Source organism: Poecilia formosa, unplaced genomic scaffold (genome assembly GCF_000485575.1).
Source record: "Poecilia formosa unplaced genomic scaffold, Poecilia_formosa-5.1.2 Scaffold211, whole genome shotgun sequence".
Taxonomy (NCBI): domain Eukaryota; kingdom Metazoa; phylum Chordata; class Actinopteri; order Cyprinodontiformes; family Poeciliidae; genus Poecilia; species Poecilia formosa.
This window is the reverse complement of record NW_006800150.1, coordinates 976141-983210: the sequence shown is the minus strand read 5'-3', so window position 1 is coordinate 983210 and position 7070 is coordinate 976141. Positions and strand designations below refer to the sequence as shown.

The window sequence follows — 7070 nt, the reverse complement described above, 5'->3', positions numbered from 1 at the left end:
TGTGCTGACACAGCAGTCTGGCAGTAACCAGTTCTAATGTCTGGAGACAGTGAGAGTATGTTAGGGTGCAATGGCACCTTTTTGGTCAGCAGAAACTATTAGTTTTTTATATACAGTATCTCCTTTCAAGAATTTTTTTTTTAAATTAAATCATACGATAGTGGATTTGTTATGTCTATTGGTAGCATATCAGGAAATAATTCACCTTCTCTTATGGATGGATTAAACAGCTCTTAGTCTTGCATTCACACCCCCTTTTCTACATTTTGCATGGTTACAACCACAAAACCTCAGTGGTTTTTCTTTTGAGTTTATATATAAAACGTCAACACGAGTTTATTCTTTTTTTAAAGTAAAGGAAATTACAAATGATTTCTTTCTCCCCTTTTTTTCTGTCTTTGTGTTCATTACATTTGAAATAAACCAAAAGCCATTTCTAATAAAGTGGCGAAAGCCGTAATGATAATAGTTGTGAGCGCGGCACTGTCGGACACGTTGAGAGAGATTAAATGACATCTGAATCACTGATGAGGTGAATTTAAAAAAAAAAAAAAAGGTTGCCCTGGGGTTTTATTAACAGGAAATCTAAGTAAAGGGGTCTGAAAAAAAAATGCTCACCACACTTTTCAGATTTTTATTTGCGAAAAGGAAGCAAAAATGTGCCCGGTTCTTTTCCACTTCGCAATCATGTGCTGCTTTGTGTTAATCTATAAAATACACTGAAGTTTCTGGCCATAAACACACAAAACATGAGGAACTTCAAGAGGTTTGAATGTTTTTGCAAGGAACTTTGTCCTTTACTCCAGGAAAGCATTTTAATTTCAGTTGTTTCATTTTAAAGTGACACACAAACGCAAAAAAGACTCCCTCTGAATTGTGTTACTGTTTCCTTTCAGAATATTGATCGCATTGCCCGCCTCGGTCTGGAGACATAAACACACTAACGGCGAAGCGCTGATGGCGAGCTTTCCGGCGCCGCGGCCATCTGTGAATTCATTGCATGCACTCAGAGGGGCCCATGCATATTTGATGGCTATGAAAAGGTAAGGATTTGGTAGAGTGTAGTTTTGATAGTTTGCTTATTACTGTTTCTACCTTGTAAAAATAAATGAATAAATGTTTTCAGGGTTGCACAAAAAAAAAGAGCAAAAGGTTTGGGTAAAAATTCAAATCAAGGGACGTTTGGGTTTGATCGAAAGCCCCCTTCTCCTGATGCAGTCCTGTACTTATGATTCATGCTCTCTCCTATTTGAAGTTTCACCTTTGAAAATGTGCAAGGGCAGCTTTTTAAAGGGTCCCGCTGCTGTTTTCTGCTGATGTCTAGACAACACTTTAGCATTTTTTTTTATTATTTTCCTCCCCCTTACCGTCCAGCCCTGCATGAATGCTGAGGCTAAAAACGCGCGCACAGCCTCTCCCTTCCTCACATGTGACTTTGCAGATATGATGGGTGCCCTTGAAAGGAACCTTGGCTTGCATTGCAGTCATGATGATGGCTATGAGTGCAGAACTTTGGCTACGCTGCTGCCCCCCTGTGGACAATGAGAGGAATTGTGACTCGGGCAGAGATTTGCCTTGTTAGCCGGAGCTATTTTAAGTCATTTGATCTGGGAATTCCCCTGAATGACTGCAAAGACAACATCAGCAGCCTGACCTGCAAGGAAAAAGAGTTTAAAACAAATAAATGAAACCTATTGCAAATTTAAAATGCAAGAACATTTGTTGGAACATGGCACAAGTGCTATGAACAAACTGCTTTCAATATTTATCTCCAGATCTGCTTTTGTTTGTCACCCTTATGTCTTTCAGATCCTTAAACAGATTTTAATATGGGATAAACACAGCCAGATAACACATAAGATATACATTTCAAATGATGGTTTCATTTATTTAGAGGGGAAAAGCTTTGCAAACCATCTTGACCCTGTTTGAAAATATGATTGCTGTCTTGTTCAATTATGAATTTTCTGCTATAAATGCATTTATTTTTTGTTCAGTTTCACTATTTTACAGCTTAATCCTGATTACTGCCTCACCTGTAAAATCAAAAAATCATTTAAATAGAAAAAAATAACAATAGAAAACATCAACATTTGTGGACAGGGCCAGATTTACCAGGATGTGGGCCCCTGGACAGGAGCCACTTTCTGGTGCCCTATTCAATAAGGAAAAATTTATTTACTAATACAAATTACAGTATTTTAGTCCTGTACATCAGCAGGTATGAAGTGAAACACTAGCTTTAACACGTCCTCTAGCCAATAACTCCATGTTGTTTCCAAATAAATCGGAAACATCATGTTCTTCATCATGAAATGATGTTTTATGACTTCATCATTTTCAAATATTTGAATATTGTTTTTTTTTTGTTTTTTTATGATACAATAGTGTAACTCACATGATTTGGGTTCATGAGTTTTATATAAAGTACAGTGTGTGTAGTGCGAACACTACACACACTTACTAAAAAAGACAAATTTTTGGGGCCATGCAAAAAAATGACGCCATGGGCTACTGCCCCTTTAAGAGCTCTGTAAAGTCTGGCCCGGGTTGTGGTGGTGGTGTGATGGTCTGGGGCTGCCTTGCTACGTCAGCAGCTGGACGACCTGCTTTAATTAATGGAACCAAACATTCTGCTGTCTGGTAGAAATTGCTACCTCAAGCTCAAGCAACAGCACAAATGATCCAAAGCACACCAGTTTGCAAGTCCAACTGGTTTTGGAGTGGCCCGTTCAAAGTCTGGAGAAACGTTATTAAGATTCTTGGGTGTGACTATAAACAAGCCATTAATGCTAGAAAATGTTGAAATGTGTCTGTTTGGCAAATAAATAAATAAATAAATAAAAAGGAAGACATATCACTACCTTCCTAAAATGATGGCCTAAGGTATTTTTTGCCAAAAGTAACTTTGGCCCCCCAAAAAAAAGACTATTAAAGACATAGACTATTATTTTATTTACGATATTGAAGGAGAGGAATGCCTTTCAATACACTGCGTTTACTATTAGACACATACTGATAAGCTATTGAACTATTGTGTTTAATGTCATATTGTTAGCGTCTTACTGCTAAACCTAATCAGCAGGAAACACCAGATATTGCTGTTTATCTGTGTTTGGTTAGTGGTGGAATGCTGTGAAAAAGTATTTGCTTCTTTTTATAGTTCTTCTGTTTTTGGCTTGTTTGTCACACAGATACATTGGAGGGTTTTCCAGCAAGTCTCTGCTCCAGGCCATGTTCCAGTGTGTCAGTCGGATTCCAGTCTAAACTTTTACTATTCCACTCCAAAAACCAGCAGAATGGACAGTGTTGTGAGAAAATTGTTGCCCCCCCGCTACTTAAAAAATTAAAAATCTGACAAATATAATCTGAGTGAACAGAAAAAAAGAACGATAATAAAGCAACTTAAAACAAAGTGTGTTTAGGTTGCTTTATTATCATCCTTTGTTTCCTCTGGCTTTAAAAGAGTTTACTTTGAGTCTTACCTTCCACACTGAAGAGTGTTTTTGTAGCTGCGACCTGGGTAGCGCTCAGTTAAAGTGCGTTAGCAGATCAGAAGAAAAGATTTCAGAGTTTGTGTCCAGCTGCTGAAGCTAAAACACCAACTGATCCTGAAAACCTGAAACATTCCCTCATGGGGGTGAAAACAAATCACACAGATCAAAGATGGTATTCCTTTTTGAATAAAAATGCAAACAAGACACTTAGGCGTCACCCCTTAAATTTCTTTTTTTTTTTTTTTTATTTTAACTAATCCTGTCGAAGTGTTTTATCACTTCGGAGATAACGACCCAGAGAAAGCAGAAGGATTCTCCTTTCCTGAGCCTGAGCAACTGCACAACAAACAAAGCAGATAATCAAGCTGTACCTGGAGTCACACACCGTCGGTCGTCACTGATAAGTCCTGCAACACGGTTTTGTTAACATGGTTGTCTGACCAGTTGAATCAGATTGTAGTTAGGAAGGGAAAGGCAGCAGTTTGTCACTCAAGAGCATGATAACTTTCCCCGTCTGCTCACCAACTACATCTGTTTATCTGCAGGACTGACTTTCTCGCTCAGCGATTGCCATGCATATGTTAAATAAAATAAAAGTACAATGAAATATAAACGGATCAAGATGAAGGAAAAAGTGCTTTAGAGGTGTTCTGCTTCAAGACAATTGTTGGTTCTTCCACTTCTTTTTCAGAAAACATGAAATGGTCAAAGTGTGTTTTTTTTGTGTGTTTTTTTTATCTGTGTTTATTAGAGCCAATCATCTTGCTTTATAAGAAGGAAAATGTGCAAAACATGAAATCACAAGGCCTACACATGAGCTGCATCTGTTCTGCAGCAGATACTTTCTCACTGCGAGAAACCATCTTTCTGCAAGGCAACGGTGCTAACAGACCATAAACTACATGTCAGTCAGAGAATCCATTTAACTTGAAAACAAAAGCATTTAGCTTAACGGATCATGTGAGTTGTCTTCCATTGATGATAAAGAATGAATGAATCGAGGAGGATCTCTTTTTCACAGGGCACCTTCAGAGTTTTGATTCAATTTCACAATTGCACTTCAACTTTAAAGGTTCAACGCTTACATAAAAACTACTAAATAAGACAGCAAATAACAACTCACACTGCAAAAATGAAATGGAAACAAAGGCATGTGGAATATCATCTCATCTTCCACGTAACTGTGAAGTCGGAAGATAATGGGGCATGATTTTTTTTTTTGGCAAAAAGATATGAACAGTAATTTACTTATGCTCTTGTGGAAAAAAAATACTATGGAGGAAAATAGTATCATTTTAGTCTGTAATTTTTAACATTAACGGACTTATCAGAACAACGATACATCAAAAATTTGTTTTCACAATAAAACATAGACGACACGATAAATGCCCACCCCGTAGAGTTGAGGTATAAAACAACATCCTGATGAAGGACCCATTGTTTGAAAAAGGAAAAGCGTATGGCACAACTACAAACCTACCAAACAAATACAGGAAACTGAATAAACTTTGTTAAAGACTGCCCAAGAATGGGGCGCAGCTTCACCCTCAAGGAGTGGGAATAGAATACTTTTGCAGTCGCACAGTGCAGGGGGTCAGAGAGTTGCTGCCGGTTTATTCGATAAGAATCGTCCACTTCCCCTGAATACTGATGCTCGTGTCAATAAGCTGAACACATCGTTAGAGGCAGCGGCCAGTCCTGCAGAGCAGCACTGCTGATGGAGCTGAGAATCAGACCCAGGCTGAGAAAATCCCCTCAGAATCACGTCACTCGCTTACAAGGAACACAGACCCCACAGATTTATAAAAAGCGAAGCTTTTTTTTGTGTGTGTGTGTGAAATCCATGAAAGAAGAAACAAAGCGGAGGAGCTGTAGCAGAGAAATTTTCTCCCTGTGCATGTCCCACTGCGTCACACTCTCCCTCACTGTGACTCACTCTCACACCACCTCGCCCAGCCTCCACGCCCAGCTATCGATCTGCCAGGGACCCTCTTTATCCTCCGTGACTTCCTGCTCCCGCTTCAGGCCCTTGATCCTGAAAACTTTTTTTTTTTTTTTCCAAGCCCTTTCTTTTCAAAAAACTTTCATTCTTTGTCATCCCACCGCCCTGGCCTCCTGTTCCCGGCCTCACTCCCAGATAACGCCCTAAACTGCAGGAAGGAGAGTTCTTATGCAACCCCAGCCCAGGTTGAGGAGGGGGAAACAGCCCTGCAATGCAGCAGAGTAATAAAATAAACAGCAGCGTGTGAGGGCGGCAGCTTAGACAAAGCACTGCAACCGTGACAGGTGCTGTTTGCTGTGCACTGGTTGCTGCTATGAAGCCAGCTTTAAAAAGCTTTTATTCACACAAGGTTCTGCAGGATTTGTTTTTTTATTTGTTTCTCCTCATTTTTGCCTGTACAGAAAATAACTTTTTTTTTTTTTTATCTTTTTTTTTATTAAAGCTATTCCATCACCTTGTATGTCTTTATCAAAACAGATACGTAGGCATTTCATATCTTTTTACAGATTCAGGTTGTCATACGTTATGCTTCCCTGGACAGAGCCCACACCTGTCGGATGCGGAAATGCATCAATGTTTACATTAGCTATGCAGATGCAGATATACCACGTGACTGCATTTCCTGCAGCGCATTTGTGACAACCTTTATCTATGCACGCCGTGTGCGCGCGCATTCACGTTCCCTGTTGCCAGGCTTTCAGACGTAGCAGAGCGCTGGCCTTGCATGCGCAACTAGTAGAAGTAACCACGAACACTTCCGGTTGCTGGTCCAACAAAATAAAAGCTTTGACAACAGATTCAGGTTTTTAGCTTAGGTTGTAGTGCGTGAAATGCTAAATCTCTTTTTAATCATAAATTATTTTTAAATAGGAAGCTAATTAATATTTTCAAAACAAAACAACAACAAAAACAAAAACTATTATTTATTCATTTATTTATTTCTAACAAATATACAAATGTTGTTTGCTTATTTATTTAAATTATGACAGAAATGGACAAAATTGAATAATTGCAACAATTTTAGAAAATATGCAATAATCTAAAAATATATGTAGCTTTATTACCGATTCAGACTCGTTTTTATTAAATTTTTCGGAATCTTTTCTTCTCCACATATAACAGAAATTTGTATGTTTTCACAACACTAATTTTAACAATAAATTCAAACCTTTTGCAATTTTATAATTCAGACTGTTCTGTATATATACTCATTATACATAATTATAGTTTGTCTCTTACAGGAGGCTTTTTAAATATAAGTACTATTTTTTCTCAAATAATATTTTTATATTTATACGATGTTTGCTTTATGCATACTATTTGGAATAATTAATAATGTACAAAGTTATATAACTATAATGTATTTAAATAACAAAAATAAATTAGGTTCCTCTACTTATGACCTTACTAATAATCAAAATGGCTCATTTTCAAGAATGACAATGGTATTAATAGTGTTTTTGTTTGCCTTCCTCATCAAACAGTAGGTCATAAATGAAAGTAAAAAGAACTGTTTACAGTTCCCTTTATAGACTGAAATGGGTGACTTTTGATGAATTAATGTATGACTA

General features: G+C 37.8%; 1 protein-coding gene across 1 annotated transcript in view; it reads left to right on the top strand.

Annotated features, from left to right (window-relative positions):
* Positions 1 to 912: 912 nt before the first annotated feature.
* gne (glucosamine (UDP-N-acetyl)-2-epimerase/N-acetylmannosamine kinase) overlaps positions 913 to 7070 on the top strand; it is a 26454-nt gene continuing 20296 nt past the window's right edge. Inside the window, exon 1 of the mRNA XM_016679424.1 lies at positions 913 to 1043. The gene's annotated coding sequence lies outside the window, so the exon portion shown is untranslated. The remainder of the gene's footprint in view (positions 1044 to 7070) is intronic.